The sequence below is a fragment of the Carcharhinus amblyrhynchos genome, chromosome 6 (genome assembly GCF_965287045.1).
Source record: "Carcharhinus amblyrhynchos chromosome 6, sCarAmb.v2.hapA, whole genome shotgun sequence".
NCBI lineage: Eukaryota > Metazoa > Chordata > Chondrichthyes > Carcharhiniformes > Carcharhinidae > Carcharhinus > Carcharhinus amblyrhynchos.
The window spans coordinates 34,622,172-34,639,445 of record NC_137329.1 but is presented as its reverse complement, the minus strand read 5'-3'; the positions used below and the strand labels follow the sequence as shown (position 1 = coordinate 34,639,445).

Genomic DNA, 17,274 nt, shown 5'->3' with positions numbered 1-17,274 from the left:
TTAATTGAAATGCATTTATTTTGAAGCATAAAAAGCATGGGGGACTTGAAACTAGAAAGGCTGGGGGGAGGGAATCGAGATGAGGTGACTGAGAGTGAGGAGGTTAACTCCCAAGTAGAGAAGGACTGTAGACAGTATGAGAGGGAGGTTAAGACGGGTGATGGAGAAGGGAAGCGCCCAGACTGAGGGTCTGAGGTGCGTCTATTTTAATGCCAGGAGTGTAGTGAATAAAGTGGATGAGCTTAGGGCGTGGATTGCTGCTTGGGAATGTGATGTGGTGGCCATTACGAAGACTTGGATGTCTTGGGGACAAGACTGGGTACTTCAGCTGCCGGGATTCAAATGTTTCAGGAAGGACGGGGAGAGAGGCAAAAGAGGGGGTGGAGTGGCGCTGTTGATCTGGGACCGTGTCACGGCTGTAGAGAAGATGGATGCCATGGAGGGACTGTCTACGGAGTCTGTGGGTGGAAGTTAGGAACAGCAAGGGGTCAATAACTTTGCTGGGTGTTTTCTATAGGCTGCCCAGTAGTGACAGGGAAGTTGAGGTGCAGATGGGGAAGCAGATCCTAGAGAGATGAAGTAATAACAGAGTTGTTGTGATGTGAGACTTTAATTTTCTAAACATCGACTGGAATATCCCAAGGGTAAGGGGTTTGGATGGGGAGGAGTTTGTTAGGGGTGTTCAGGAGGGTTTCCTGACACAGTACGTGGATAAGCCTATGAGAGGAGAGGCTGTACTTGACCTGGTGCTGGCTAATGAACCTGGTTAGGTGTTGGATCTCTTGGTGGGAGAGCATCTCGGGGATGGCGATCATAATTCTATCTCCTTCACGATAGCATTGGAAAGAGATAGGATCAGGCAGGCTCAGAAGGTGTTTATCTGGAGTAAGGGGAAATATGACGACATCAGGCAGAAAATTGGATGAGTAAACTGGAAGGAGGTGTTCTTGGGGAAAAGTACTGAAGGAAAGTGGCGGATTTTCAAGGAATGTTTGTCGTGCAGAGCTCCAGACAGCGTTCCGATGAGACAGGGAGGTTTTGGTAGGTTGCAGGAACCGTGGTGCACGAAGGTTGTGATGAACCTAGTCAGGAAGAAAAGAAAGGCATACAAAAGGTTCAGAGAGCTAGGAGATGTTAAGGATCTAGAGGAGTATACGCGTTGTAGAAAGGAGCATAAAAAGGAAATCAGGAGAGCCAGAAGGGGTCATGATAAGGCCTTGGCGGGTAAGATTAAGGAGAGCCTCAAGGCGTTCCACAAATAGTGAAGAGTAAAAGGATGAGAAGTGAAGGGATTGGACCTATAAAAGGTGAAGGGGGAAAAGTCTGTGTGGAACCAGAAGAAATGGCAGAGGTGCTTAATGAGTACTTTGCCTCGATATTCGCGGTAGAAAATGATCTGAGGGGTTGTCCTGCAGGTTTGCGGCAGACTGAAAAGATTGAGTATGTGGATGTTAAGAAAGAGGATGTGTTGGAACTTTTAAATTCTATCAAGATAGATAAGTCGCCGGGACCAGATGGGATGTACCCCAGGTTACTGTGGAAGGTGAGGGAAGAGATTTGCAGAGCTCCTGGTGATGATCTTTGCGTTGTCGATGGAGATGGGAGAGGTTCTGGAGGATTGCGGATGTGGTTCCTATTTTCAAGAAAGGGAACAGGGATAGCCCGGAAATTACCGACTGGTGAGCCTGACCTCAGTGGTTGGTAAGTTGATGGGGAGGATACTGAGGGACAGGATTTATGAACATTTAGAGAAGTTTAGTATGATCAGAAATAGTCAGCACGGCTTTGTCAAGGGCAGGTCGTGCCTTACGAGTCCTGAGTTCTTTGAAAATGTGACTGAACACATTGACAAAGGAAGAGCAGTTCTTGAAAAGGTGAGAGGGCATGGGATCCAAGGGGCTGTTGCCTTGTGGATCCAGAACTGGCTTGCCTGCAGAAGGCAGAGAGTGGTTGTGGATGGGTCTTTTTCTGCATGGAGGTCAGTCACTAGTGGAGTGCCCCAGGGATCTGTTCTATGACCCTTGCTGTTTGTCATTTTCATAAATGACCTGGATGAGGAGGGGATGGGTTAGTAAGTTTGCTGACGACATGAAGGTTGGTGGTGTTGTGGATAGTCTGGAGGGATGTCAGAAGTTGCAGCGAGACATAAATAGGATGCAATACTGGGCGGTGAAGTGGCAAATGGACTTCAACGCGGATAAATGTGTAGTGGTCCATTTTGGCAGGTCCAGTGGGATGAAGGAGTACAATATCAAGGGTAGGAGTCTTAGCAGTGTCGAGGAGCAGAAGGACCTTGGGGTCTGGGTCGATAGGACTCTTAAATTGGCCTCGCAGGTGGAGGATGTGGTCAAGAAGGCATACGGTGCTCTAGCCTTCATTAGTCGAGGGATTGAGTTTAGGAGTTGGGAGGTAATGCTGCAACTCCAAATACTCCTGACATTTCAGTAAGTAGCAGTCACTTTTCTGCAAAGCCATTTGTGCTTAAAGATCAAAGAAGTTCATGTTCCGTGATGCAAGAAGCCAATTCTTTTCTTCCTCCATGGATAACTGGTTTCACAATCTTTCTTCAGAGGGGGAGGTGAGGAAATCTAAGAAAAAGGTAACGTTACTCAAAACAATCCTCACTTCCTATGTAGAATTTGACATATGTATTTTATTCCTTTGAATCTGAAATGAGGAAAATCATGTGCATTAACTTGTACCATGCTAGAGATCTGTGGGGAGGGACTTTTCCTGTCCTGCCCCCATGGGAATTATAGCGGGTGGGGCTGGACCATGCAAAGGTCCGTTGCCACCAAGTAGGATTTTCCAGTTTTGGGATGAGTGCAGCCAGAAAATCCCACCCCTTAAATACTGAAGCACTGCATGAATCGTGACAACTCCTTTCATGCACTCCTTAGCATAGTATGTGGCACAGGGCAAGTTGCCTGCACCAATTTAAAACAAACTCCACCCCCCCTAAAGACTTGGATCAGTTTTTTTTTTCTCCCTTCAGTTCTGCATTAGTCTATTGTACTTTGGTACTCAAAGCTGTGACACTAAGAATGAACTTCCATTTGGGACATGAGGATAGAATGAGAGTGGGCCATTTGGCCTGCTGTATAACTCCAACTAAACACTTTAATTTCCTGAGGCAAAGTTCTGCAAGTTTTTTTCTCTGTCCTAAAAGGCAATTTGAGCAGAATTGCAAAACCACCACAAAGCCTTAAATCTCACATGCATTCTTTAATACTTTTTGATAAGCGAGAGGATTAAGGGTTAGGGGGAGAGGGCGGGAATGTGGAACTGAGCCACGACAGATCAGCCATGATCTTATTGAATGGCGGGGCAGGCTCGAAGGGCTAGATGGCCTACTCCTGCTCCTATTTCTTATGTTCTTATGTTCTTATGTTTATAAGACCCTTGTCAGACCCCACTTGCAGTACTGTGCGCAGTTCTGGTCACCTCACTAAAAGAAGGATGTGGAAGCTGTTGAGAGGGCGCAGAGGAGATTTACAAGGATGATGCCTAGGTTGGGAGGCATGCCTTAGGCCTCTTCTCCCTGGAAAGACGAAGATGGAGAGGCGACCTGATCGAGGTTTATAAAATGTTGAGAGATATAGATTGGGTGGATTCTCAGAGGCTATTTCCCAGGGCTGAAGTGGTCGCTACGAGAGGACACAGATTTAAGGTGCTGGGGAGCAGGTACAGAAGAGATGTCAAGGATAAGTTTTTCACTCAGGATGGTGAGTGAGTGGAATCGGCTGCCGTCGGTGGTGGTAGAGGCAAATTCGCTGGGGTCTCTTAAAAGACTTCTGGATGAGTACATGGGATTTAATGGGATTGAGAGTTGTCGACAGGTCTGGTAGGATGGATATGATCGGTGCAACTTGTGGGCCGAAGGGCCTGTTTGTGCTGTAGTGTTCTATGCTCTATAATATATATTGTCTGTTCTTTTTCGTGACTCCAACCTTAAATTGTCCGCTAGACGTTTAAGGTCTACATGTAGTATCTCTACTTATGTTGTAAATAGGGTTTTGAAAAAAGTGTGCTAAATACAATTGAAAACTTGATATAAAAAGAGCGTGGGTCATGGAATTCACTCATCTATCTAACATCTCCAATAAATACTTACAGCAATATTATCAGCAGTATTTGTGTGCAGATGACACACACATGATATGCTCCTGATGTAAATGTAATGCATGTTAGACAACTATTTCACCATTTCAGCAAATTTCTAAAACATTTGTCTAATAAGAACTTTATTTAAAGCTTTAGTAAACCTCAAGTCTGAAATTTATTTTCAAAATAACTTGAGCAAAAATACACACATCTTAAAATATGTGTATAAGTGACTGTTAATACTCTGGTACTGGTTTATAATGCAGTATATCTTCAGCTTTTGCCCTTTCATTACCCATTCCTCTGTACTATCACCATGGCTTGCTTGGGTTAACTTCCTTTCAGTGTATTGATTAAGAGAATGTTTAAAAAGAAGTCCTGGCTTTTCTGCTTCAGTGAAGTCTCAGTGAGCAGTCAATGCTGCTTTTGGTACTAATCATGACACCAATCAACTTTTCAGCGTTGGCTTATTTAATGTCTTATTGGTAGGTCCCAACTGGGATACCTGGCTTTGTCAGAGAGCTTGTCCAGGGTAGGATAAGCTTGGAAAATGGCAGTAACATGTTTTGACCACCATTCCAGCATAGAATCATTGATGTCATTTGGAATCTTGCATTTTAAAAATGATGTAAAAATTCAAGTAATAGTTGTCCTGTGGTTGATTTTTGTAGTGTACCACTATTGCAATCCTGGAGTCCAGAAACACATCTACATTCCCTGCGTTCCAGTGTTTTTAGCATGCAGATGACGAGGTGTGAGTATTCCTGTTATTTATATTAGTTTGGCATCGTTATCCCTCCTTGTTGTGGAAAGCCCCAGAAATAGAAGACTATTTTGGAGCCAGTTTGTGGCTGTCCGATTGAATTCCCATGCTTGGCTGCTGATGTAGTGCTAGCATCTATTAAACATAGAAACTAGTAGCAGGAGTAGGCCATTCGGCTCTTCGAGCCTACTCTGCCATTTATCTTGATCATGGCTGATTAATCGAATTCAATATCCAGATCCCTTTTAGCCCCTAGAGCTATATCTAATTTCTTCTTGAAATCAGACAACGTTTTGGCCTCAACTACATTCCGTGGTAGTAAATTCCACACATTCACCATTCTGATGAAGAAATTTCTCTTCATCTCGGTTCTAAAAGATCTTACCCTTTATCATCAAATTATGACCCCTAGTTCTGGACTCCTCCACCATTGGGAACATTCTTTCTGAATCTACCCTGTCTAACAGGGAGGCAACAAGTATACCGCATTGGATACTGTTGAGGGAGGCGACCTACCAGTGGTAAGCCACGTGACCGGATCTCCAGCACAGCCCATCCCTGTGGCTCAGAAGGAAAGGGGGGAAAACAGCAGAGCAATAGTTATTGGTGACTCGATAATTAGAGGGACAGATAGGAGGTTCTGTGGCAGCGAATGAGACTCATGGAGGATATGTTGCCTCCTGGGTGCCAGGATCAGTGATGTCTCGGACTGTGTTTTCAGGATTTTTAAGGGGGAGGGGGGACAATCACAAGTCGTGGTACACATCAGTACCAATGACAGGTAAGAGAAGGGACTGGGATTTAAAACAGGAATTTAGGGAGCTAGGGTGGAAGCTGAGAGCCAGGATAAACCATGTTGTCATCTCTGATTTGTTGCCAGTGCCACATGCTAGCAAGTTGAGGTACAGGGAGAGAGTGCAGATAAACACATGGCTGCAGGGATGGTGTGGGAGGGAGGGTTTCAGTTACATAGATAATTGGAACACGTTCTGGGGAAGGTGGGACCTGTACTAACAGGATGGTTTGCACCTGAACCAGAGGGGCACCAATATCCTGGGAGGGAAATTTGCTATGACTCTTCCAGGGGTTTAAACTAATTTGTCAGGGGAATGGGAAAATGAGCTGTAGTCCAAAAGCCAGTGTTGAGTGCAGTGAGGTACTGAAGAGGGTATCAAGGTCGAAGGAGTGTACCGGCAGACAGGAAGGTGGGTTGAAGTGTGTCTACTTCAATGCAAGGAGCATCTGGAATAATGTAGATGAACTTGGAGCATGGATTGGTACTTGGGACCATGATGTTGTGGCCATTACGAGACATGGTTAGAACAGGGACAGGAATGATTGTTGGAGGTTCTAGGGTATAGATGTTTCAGTAAGAATAGATAAGGTGGTAAAAGAGGTGGAGGAGTAGCATTGTTAATCAAAGATAGTTTGACGGCTGCTGAAAGGCAGTTTGTGGGGGATCTGCCTACTGAGGTAATATGGGCCAAAGTTTGAAATAGGAAAGGAGTGATCCCGTTGTTAGGAGTTTTCTATAGGCCCCCAAACAGTAATAGAGATGTGGAAGAGGAAATTGCAAAGCAGATTATGGAGGTCACAGAAGTTATCATGGGTGACTTTAACTTCAAAAATATCGATTGAAACTTTTATAGGTTGAATAGTTCGGATGGGGCAGTTTTTGTACAGTGTGTGCAGGAGGGTTTCCTGACACAATATGTGGATAGGCTGATGAGGTGGAGCCACATTGGACTTGATACTGGGTAATGAACTGTGCCAAGTGTTAGATTTGTTTGTGGGAGAGCACTTTGGAGATCGTGACCACAATTCAGTGCCTTTCATTATTGCAATGGAGAGGGATAGGGCCATACGGCAGGGCAAGGTTTATAATTGAGGGGGAGTGGTAATTATGATGCGATTAGGCAAGAATTAGGGAGCATAAGATGGGAACAGAAACTATCAGGGAAAGGCACAAATGAAAAGTGGAGCTTGTTCAAGGAACAAATATTGCGTGTCCTTGATAGGTATGTCCATATCAGGCAGGGAGGAAATGGCCAAGTGACCAAGTTGTCGAGAGGAAAAAGGAAGCGTATGTAAGGATGAGAAAACAAGGTTTAGTCGGTTTGCTTGAGGGTTACAAGGCAGCAACGAATGAGCTAGAAAAGGGCTTAGGAGAGCTAGGAGTGGGCATGAGAAGTCCTTGGTGGGTCGGATCAAGGAAAACCCCAAGGCTTTTTACTCTTATGTGAGAAATAAAAGAATGACCAGGGTGAGGTTAGGTCAAGGATAGTAGTGGAAACTTGTGCATGGAGTCAGAAGAGATAGGAGAAGTGTTGAATGAATATTTTTCTCCAGTGCTCACTAAGGAGAGGGGTCATGTTTTTGATGATGAGTGTGTGATACAGGCTGATAGGCTGGAGGAGGTGGATGTTCTGAAGGAAGATGTATTAGCAATTTTGAAAAACCGGAGGGTCGATAAGTCCCGTGGGTTAGATGGGTTATATCCTAGGATTCTTTGGGAATCAAGGGATGAGATTGCAGAGCCTTTGGCTTTGATCTTGGGTCTTCACTGTCTATGGGGATAGTGCCAGAGGACTGGAGAATGGTGAATGTTGTTCCTCTGTTCAAGAAAGGAAATAGGAATGACCCTAGTAATTATAGTCCAGTTAGCCTTTCTTCATGGTCAGTAAGTTAATGGAAAAGATCCTGAGGGGTAGGATTTATGACCATTTGGAAAGATGCAGCTTAATCCAGGATAGTCAGCACAGATTTGTGTAGGGCAAGTCTTGCCTTACAAATTTGATTGAATTCTTTGAGGAGGTAACTAAGTCTGTAGATGAAGGTAGAGCAGTTGATGTTACGTACATGGATTTTAGTAAGGCATTTGATAAAATTCCCTATGGTAGGCACATGAAGAAAGTAAGGAGGTGTGAGATAGAGGGAAATTTTGGCTGATTGGATAAGTAACTGGCTGCCTCATAGAAGACAGAGGGTGATGGTGGATGAAAAATTTTCAGACTGGAGACCAGTTACCAGCGGTGTGCCACAGGGATCAGTGCTGGGTCCTCTGCTATTTGTGATTTTTTTTTGTCAATGACTTGGAAGAGTGTGCTGAAGGGTGGGTCAGTAAATTTGCTGACAACACCAAGATTGGTGGAGTAGTGGTTGAAGCGGAGGGCTCTTGTAGGTTGCAGAGAGACATTGATAGGATGCAGAGCGGGGCAGTAAAGTGGCAGATGGAGTTTAACCCTGATAAGTGTGAGGTGATTCATTTTGGTAGGACAAATTTGAATGCAGATTAGAGTCAACATCTGACTTCTGAGGAATGTGGAGGAACAGAGAAATCTTGGGGTTCATATCCACAGATCTTTGAAGGTTGCCACTGGCATGGATAGAGCTGTGAAGAAGGCCGATAGTGTGTTAGTGTTTATTAACAAGGGGTTTGAGTTTAAGAGCCGTGGGGTTATGCTGCAACTGTACAGGACTGTGGTGAGACCACGTTTGGAATATTGTGTGCAGTTCTGGTCACCTCATTATAAGAAGGATGTGGAAGCATTGGAGAGCATGCAGAGGAGATTTACTAGGATGCTGCCTGGTTTGGAGGGTAGGTCTTATGAGGAAAGGTTGAGGGAGCTAGGGCTTTTATCTTTAGAGCGGAGGAGGACGAAAGGCGACTTAGAGGTTTATAAGATGATGAGAGGGATTGATAGAGTGGACGTTCGGTGACTATTTCCTTGGGTGGATGTATCTGTTACTAGGGGGCATAACTATGAGGTTTGTGGTGGGAGACATAGGACCAATGTCGGAGGTAGATTCTTCACTCAGAGTGGTTGGGGTGTGGAATAGACTGCTTGCTGTGATAGTGGAACTTTAGGAACTTTCAGCTTTAGGTTATTGGATAGGGACATGGAGTACACCAAAATGATAGGGAATGGGGTATCTTGATCTTGGTTTCGGACAAGCTCGGCACCATATAGAGGGCTGAAGTGCTGTACTGTTCTATGTTCTAAAACTAGCTTCACGATCCCTGAAGCATACAGACCAGTAAGATTCAGGACTTTGATCTCTACTTGGTCTCTACTGAACTAGTTGACCACTGGTATATTGTGAAAAGGGGCATTTGCTGTCTGATTCATATGTGGAAAAATAAGTTGGTAGTCATGCTCAATGTGGTGTGAGAAATTTATAATTGGCATGAGTTTGTCTTCAGGTGTGAAAGGAAGAGAATTGCAGAAACTAAATTTCAACCAGTTGTTTAATGATTCTTTGGATACGTTCTGCATGGCTTGTACATGGTTAAACTGTAGTCTGTCTTAATCAACCAGTTTTATCCAACGACCCCTTCTTTCAATGTCTCTATTGCATCTGTGCAGTCTGATCCATTAATTACTCTTTCATGCTCCTGCCTTCATGCAATCAGTAATACAAATGCTTATTGGCTCCTGTTTTATGATCAGTCTAGCTTTCAAGAGCATCACCTGCCTTAAACTGAGATTCCTCTCTTCTGTCCCTGTTTCTCAGCTTGCATTAGTTGTGGCATTTTTGAATATGTGGCAGTCCCTCTCTCTGACACTTGTGCATTATTGGACTTTGTTTTGGACTGAGGTTTTTAGCTGGCCATGTGACACCTTTTGGGGGTGGGGGGAAAACAGCCAATGTCTGCCAGCTGCTGTTTTCTAAAAGAAACTGATGCATTGTTTCCAGATGGTTAACTTAAATGTACATTCTGTACCTATCTGCTAGTCATGCATGTAATTTTGTTAGCTCAGGTGAAGAGACAATTTTTTTGTAATCATGATACAATTGATGCAACAACAAATTTTGTAATCATGATTCCACTACTACCCTGTAAAATGAATTGGATTCAAACCAGTTTATTTGCACTTGGAATCCCTGAGAAACTGTGGGGTAACAGCATAGCTGTTTCAACCAAAATGACTAATCTCATGGTATGGCATATCCCTCACTGTAGCCTTACCATCAAACCAAGGATTAACCCTTGTACAATGAGCAGGACTAGAGAACAGCAGTAGGCATACCTAAAATATTTCCTGACATGAAATTGGAACAGGAACTTGACACCCACTGCACCCTCTGTGCATGCATGATTCCGGGCATCACTGACATTATTAGCCATGTACTTGCTGCTGCCCCACTAGTCACTTCACTGTCTCCCATTTTGTAGTCTTGCTAACTTTCTGCCTACTGCTTGCTGCCCTGCTCCCAAACGTCTCTGCCTCTCGTTGCTGCTCTGCTTATCTCCTCCTTCAGCGCTCCATTCTGACCCTTGTCATCTCTCTCGCCATCTTGTATGAAAGACTTGGCCTGAGGGCTTAAGAAAGGAGAAGCAAGCGAAGTGGCCAAGGATTGGGCAGCAGGTGGATAAATAAGAAGGGAGGCAAAGGATTTGGAGCATAGTGGCAAGTGAGGCAATGAGCAGGGCAGCAAAAGGTTGAATGGGGCAGTGATGGGGGGAGGGGCAGCTGAAACTGATATACCACTACTGCATATGTGGTGAGTTGATCTTCTGTAGTTTTCGGCAAATGCAGCCTACCTAAAAATGAGTGGCCAACCTGGCGAAGCACAAACTGGCAGATAAGAGAGAAAAATGATCCCACAACCAATGGATCAGAATACTGGTGGACAATTAAACAAGCAGCAATGGAAGGAGGATCCACAAACATATCATCCTCAGTGATGGGAGGGTCCAGCAAAAGACAAAGCTGAAATATTTGCAGCTACCTCCAGCCAGAATGCAAAGTGGATGATCCATCCCTGCTTACCCTTGAAGTCCACAGGTGCTTTAACCAATTCAAATCACACCACATGATGAAGCAATAGCTGAAGGCACTGGAACAGCAAAGGCTATAGCCCCTGACAATATACAGGTTGTGGTACTGAAGATTTGTGCTCCAGAGTTAGCTGCGTCCCTAGCTAGTTACAGTAACATTACAACATTTGTCAGCTAGGTGACAATGTGGGGAATTGTCCAAGAGCAGGTCAGAACCTGTGAGCTCCGTGGTGTGTAACTCAGAAGTCGAGGCACAAGTCAGGAGTTTGGAATACTCTCCACTTTCCTGGATGAGTGCAGCTCTAAAACACTCGAAGCTCAACACCACCTTAAACAGTCATTCCCTCCCCCACCAGCACACAGTGGCAGAAGTGTGCACCAGCTACAAGATGTGCATTGCAGCAACTGCAAATTTCCTTTGACAGCACCTTCCAAAGCTACAATCTCTATCACCAAAGTGTACAGAAGCAGCACGTGCTTGCGAACACCACCAATTATAAATTTCCCTCCGAGCCCCCCACCATTCTGACCTTTGACTATATCTTTGTTCCTTCGCTGTCTTTGTCAAAACCTAGAACTCCCTTTCTAACAGCATTTGTGTACCTACACTACGTGGACTACAGCAATTTGTAAAAGACAGCTCACCACTCGAAGTTAGGGATGGGTAATAATTTCGCCTTTCAAGTGATGTTCCTATCCCATGAATGAATTTTTAAAAACTGAGAACCAGATGAGGAAACCATTGCAGTTGACGCTAGGTATGAGAATTGAATTTATCCCCCTCCACTTTGTCAGTATTCACCTAAGAGAAGGACTTGGTAGATGATGAGTCTGGGAAAGGATGTGTAGATAGTTTGAGCCATGTTGAGATAAAAAAGAAGGTGGTATTGGAGTTCTTGAGAAACATTAAGGTAGGCCTGATGGGATAAACTCAAATCCTGAGAGAGGCAAGGGAGGAAATTCCTGGGGCCTTGAGAGAAATCTTTTGTATCCTCACTGGCTACAGGGGAGGTCATGATGTGGAGATGCTTGCGTTGGACTGGGGTAAAACAAAGAAACCCCACAACACCAGTTTGAAGTCCAAACAGGTTTATTTGTAGCAAAAGCCTCAAGCTTTTGGGACAGCCTGTCCCTTCGTCAGGTGGCTGGGAGTTCTGATCATAAAAGGGACACATTTTTACAGGGGAGGTCTCAGAGGATTGAAGAATAGCCAATGTTCCTTTTTAAGAAGGGTAGCAAGAATAATCCAGGTAATTAAAGGCCAGTGAACCTTACATCAGTGGTAGTGAAATTATTGGAGAGGATTCTTCGAGACAGGATTTATTCCCACTTGGAAATAAGTGGATGTATTGGTGAGAGGCAACATGGTTTTGTGAAGGGGAGATAGTGTCTCACGAACTTGATCAAGTTTTTCAACAAATTGACAAAGATGATTGAGTGGGTGTTGGATGTTGTCAACATGGACTTCAGTAAGGCCTTTGACAAGGTCCCTCATAGCAGATTGGTGCAGAAGGTGAAGTCACATGGGATCAGAGGTGAGCTGGTAAGGTGGGTATAAAATTGGCTTAGTCAAAGAAGACAGAGGGTAGTGGAAGGGTGCGTTTCTGAATGGAGAGCTGTGACAAGTGGCATTCCTCAGGGATCAATGCTGGGAACTTTGTTTTTTGTAATATATATAAATGATTTGGAGGAAAATGTAACAGGTTTGATTAGTAAGTTTGTGGACAGCACAAAGTTGATTGGATTTGCCGATAGTGATGAGGACCATCAAAGGATACAGCAGGATATAGATCAGTTGGAGACTTGGGCAGAGAGATGGCAGATGGAGTTTAATCTGGATAAATGTGAGGTAATGGATTTTGGAAGGCCTAAAGACAGATAGGAAATATACAGTAAATGGCAGAACCCTTAGGAGTATTGATAGGCAAAGGTACACAGGTTACTGAAAGTGGCAATGCAGATGGAGTAGTAGTCAAGAAGGCATAGGGCATGCTTGCCTTCGTTGGCCAGAGCATTGAGTTTAAAAATTGGCAAATCATGTTGCAGCTTTATAGAACCTTAGGCCACACTTGGAATATAGTGTTCTATTCTGGTCACCACACTGCCAAAAGGATGTGAAGGTTTTGGAGAGGGTACAGCCAAGACTTACCAGGATGTTGCCTAGTATGGAGGGCATTAGTTATGAGGAAATGTTGGAGAAACTTGGTTTGTTCTCACTGGAATGATGGAGGCTGAGAGGTGACCTGATTAGAAGTCTACAAGATTTTGAGGGGCATGGATGGAGTAGATAGTCAGAAACTTTTTCTCAGGGTGCAAGAGTCAATTACTCAGGGATACAGGTTTAAGGTGTGAGGGGCAAGGTTTAAAGGTGATGTATAAGGCAGATTTTTTTTTTTAAGAGTAGTGGGTGCTGGAACTCATTGCCGGGGAGGTAGTGGAAGCGGGGGGATACGGTAGTGACTTTTAAGGGGCGTCTTGACAAATACGTGAATAGGATGGGAAGAGAGAGAGATGGTCCCTGGAAGTGTAGGGAGGTTTAGTTCAGTCGGACAGCATGGTCGGTGCAGACTTGGAGGGCTGAAGGGCCGATTCCTGTGGTGTAATTTTCTTTGTTCTTTGTTCTTTGTCTGCAAAGAAAAGCAGGCAAAAGCTGAACTGTCCCACATTGGCCTGCTCGCAGCCATAATGTGCTCTGGGGTGAGCTAAATGGGTAGGGAAGTCCTGCCCTCAATAACTGCTGGCTATTTGGATTGATTGGCAGTTTCATCAATTGTGGTAATGCCAAGAGTGCATTAGTGGGCACTGATGCAGAAGATGGCCCAGTGGATTCCTGGAAACAGCTATGTCCAAATTCTTAGGTTTGCACAGGCTGGAGGGAAAGGGGTGGTATGTTTAAGGCAGCAGGTTGGAAGATAGGAGCATGTTCTATCTCAGAGAAGCAGCCCTGAACATAGAACTTGCAGTTACTGCCCATGCCAGCTGTTTTTATGGCATAGGCAGTGTGTTTATTGGGGTTAGTTGGCTTGGTCCTAAATTGTGACTTTCTTCAATGATTGACTGAGATTAAAACATTATGGGGGAAAATCTGCATCTCATCCCTCCTTTTGCATGAATGTGCCAGCATTATGGTATGTTGAGGAAGCACTAAACTTTAATTTCTCTTCAATTTAATTATCCCTAGCAAACAGTGCAAAATTTTATCCACATTTGTTCAACCATAATGCATTGTCAGTCAATATCTGCTTCTTTGCACCATTCCCGAGTGCCAATGCTTTGTATGACTTTTATGAATACTGGCAGAAATAGGAACCGACTTGCTTTTTTCCTTCATAATGAGAAATTCTCTTCCATGTCTTTTGAACTGGTTGAGATCAGTGAGTTCCAACTAAATTAAAATACCAAATCATTATTAGTTACATTTTTTTCTGTTGCAATCTTTAGACAATTAGTAGTGCGAAACTCAATTTTCAACACTCAATGCCCAAAGTAGAGGACAGTGAGATTTTAAAATGATCAAAGATAGCTGTTTTCATTCAGTGACATCAGTTAAACATATTGGTTTGCCATCATCAGTGCCACGTGTTTTGAGAGCTGACTCATTAACCTGTGTCTGCTTGTGCAATAGTGTAACCCAAAGATGTAACAATAGCATCTCATTGTGATGTAGACCGAATACTTGAGACTTTGCATGATATTTCAAAAATTGAACTTGCCACTCTATGCTAGTTCCTAGGGTCAACTTAACTCAAGGTGAAGATCTTCCTTTCTCTCTCTCTCTCTCTAATTTTGAAGTGTTTTGTTTTCTGACTGTTTTCCATTTCATACCTCCTGAGTTGGAAAAGCAGAAATACCTGTTTAGCCTTGATACTCTATTAACCTACTCCAACATAAAATTTAGCTCAATAGTAACATTTTGATCCATAATACAGCATAGAGGCATGACAGTTTATAATTTGGAAGGGCAGCAACAAATTTGAACCTCCATGTTGGAGAGAAAAGGGAGGTAAGCAGTTCAATGACCCTTTTTGTTCTAGTAAAGAATGTATGTCAAAATAGATAAGAGCTAAGGAATGAAATGTTAGGGAGAATAAAAATAAGACGGTGTTCAAGGATGTAACCACAAATATGAGAGGAAGTCAATTGTAAGAGTAGAAAAGAATCTGGCAATCATTTTAAAATGAAGAGAATTTTTAAGGTACTTAAGTTTTTTTTAAATGTGACGTAGTGTTGCATGTATTGGGTTTTTCAGACCAGACTTCTTTTGAAAATGTTTGCATAGTATTTGGAGCACAAACGGGCCATTTGGCTCAACGGTTCCACGCTGGTAAAATGCTCCACTAGAGCTTTCAGCTATTCTTCTTGATTCCACTAATATAGCCTTCTATTCCTTTCTCCCTTATCTGCTTGTCTAGATTTTCCTTAACATACACTTATGTTTTCCCTGTAACTACTTGTAGCAAATTCCATATTCTAAATCACCCTAGTTAAATAAGTTTCTCCTGAATATCCGACTGGATTTATTAATGACTGTTATATTTATTGGCCCCAGTTCTGATCTCAGTTAGTGGAAAAGTACTTTGTTTAGCCAGGCAAACGCTTTCATACTCTTAAGTACGTCTATCAGGGTACACCTCGGGCTTCTGTCTTTCAGGGAAAAACCCTAGTCTGTTCAGTTTTTTTCTTATGTATAACCTCTCAGTTCAGCTATCATTCTAATGAATCATTTTTGCACCTTCCACCTCACAACAGTGTCATAAAATCCCAAATTAGCTACACTAGAGTTTCTGCTAAATTTGGTCCCTACAGTGCAGAAAGAGGAAAACATAAATGCATTTAAAGAAAAATCTAAAGAGGCCATCTGGCCCATCAACTCTGCACCAGCTTTCTGAAAGAGCATCATACCCAAGTTCTCCCCTTTTGCCATAATGCTATGCATTTACCATGGCTAGTCCACCTAACCTTTTGGGCACCAAGGAGCAATTTAGCATGGCCAGTGCACCTAACCTGACATCTTTGGACTGTGAGGAAACTAGAACACCCAGCAGAAACCCATGCAGATACAGAGTGCAAACTCCACGCAGTCACCCGGCTCCCTGGCGTTGTGAGGCAGTAGTGTTATTGAAATTCAACCTATTTTGCCTTTATTCTGTGAAATTGCAAAACATAATTTTATTTAAATTTTATTCAAACTGTTCACAGGCAAATCTGGAGCTATTTTATCAATTAACTCGCACGAGAAGACATCTAGCATGAGTGATATTATGGTACCCGGCCGTACACAGGAGTCTGAAGCATGCCCACCAACAGTATATATGGGCCAATTAAAGCCATTATTTTCCATTTGTAAGGAATTTTATGTTGCTTGCATGATTTTTTTTGGGCCAGCAGGGAGTGCGAGGCAGAATGGTCCACAGGCAGCACCACTATCCTGCAGCCAGAATATTACAGGCAGCACTTTAACTTCCTCAGTACATCTGAAGTCCAGTGCCACTCACCACCATGTGATTGGGCCAGTGACCATCTCCATCTGCGTGGGTGACTATGCTCTGCCAGTGGCTCTGAAGTCACAGTGGCCCTCAAGTTCTATGCAACCAGTTCTTTGCAGGGGTCAGTGGGCATCTGTTGTGTGTCCCAATCTGTTGCCCACGGTTGTCAAGCTCCTTCCTGACACAATTCTTTTGACAAGTGATGACGTTTGTCTTTTACCGAACACAGTAAAAAGTCTCACAACACCAGGTTAAAGTCCAACCAGTTTATTTGATAGTAAACCCACAAGCTTTCGGAAACACTGTTCCTTCGTCGGGTGCGTGGAAGGTTCTGATCAGAGAAGGGTGTGTAGAGGCACATACAGTTTACAGAGTACTGATTAGAATGCGCGTCTTTACAGCTAACCTGCTATTCAAGTCTTAAAGATGCAGACAATGTGAGTGGAGATAGCACATTTGAGAGACTTTTACTGAACAGCCAGGTGAGGGAGCCAGAAGTTTTGTGATAATTGGAGACTTGCCCACGTCCAAGCTGCCATCAAAGCATCTGTAGACAAAAGGTTTGCCTTTGTGAACAGGAAGGGTTTCCATTAATGAATGGTCAGATCATCTGCAACCACAGGACCTGCAAGTCTCACCCATTATCCTAGCAGTTTATGTGATACTTGCATCCTGTGACACTCACAGGTGTCAAGGCTGTTTGTCACTCTGGCATGTTTGGATGGATGGCTCCTGGGTGACAAGAGCTATCACCTGACTGCACACCAGCACCAAGAACTGAGGAGAGAGGTACAATGAGTCATGCCTCTGCAAGGGCAGTGATCAAGAGGAACACTGGGCTGCTGAAAATGTGGTTTTGATGCTGAGACCATGAGCACTGCAACATCCTCCAGAATGTGCCACTGCATAATCTGATTCTGGCAAATGGGGGGATCTGAAGACTGAAGATTGAGGCAGCTGCACATGCTGCAGTTGTTGAATTTACTAATGGATCTGATGAAGGTGTGGGAGCAGACATCAAGAACTTTTAGGGAGGCCTTGATAATGTACACCTTCAGCTAAGCTGCCAAAGCAGCATTTCCAGCTCATGGAAGTGCGCTGCTTCCATACAGAGCTTTTGTGATGTGCAGACCCAA

General features: G+C 43.7%; 1 protein-coding gene across 4 annotated transcripts in view; it reads left to right on the top strand.

Annotated features, from left to right (window-relative positions):
* trim66 (tripartite motif containing 66) overlaps window positions 1-17,274 on the top strand; it is a 210,952-nt gene that overhangs the window by 82,687 nt on the left and 110,991 nt on the right. The window lies entirely within an intron of this gene.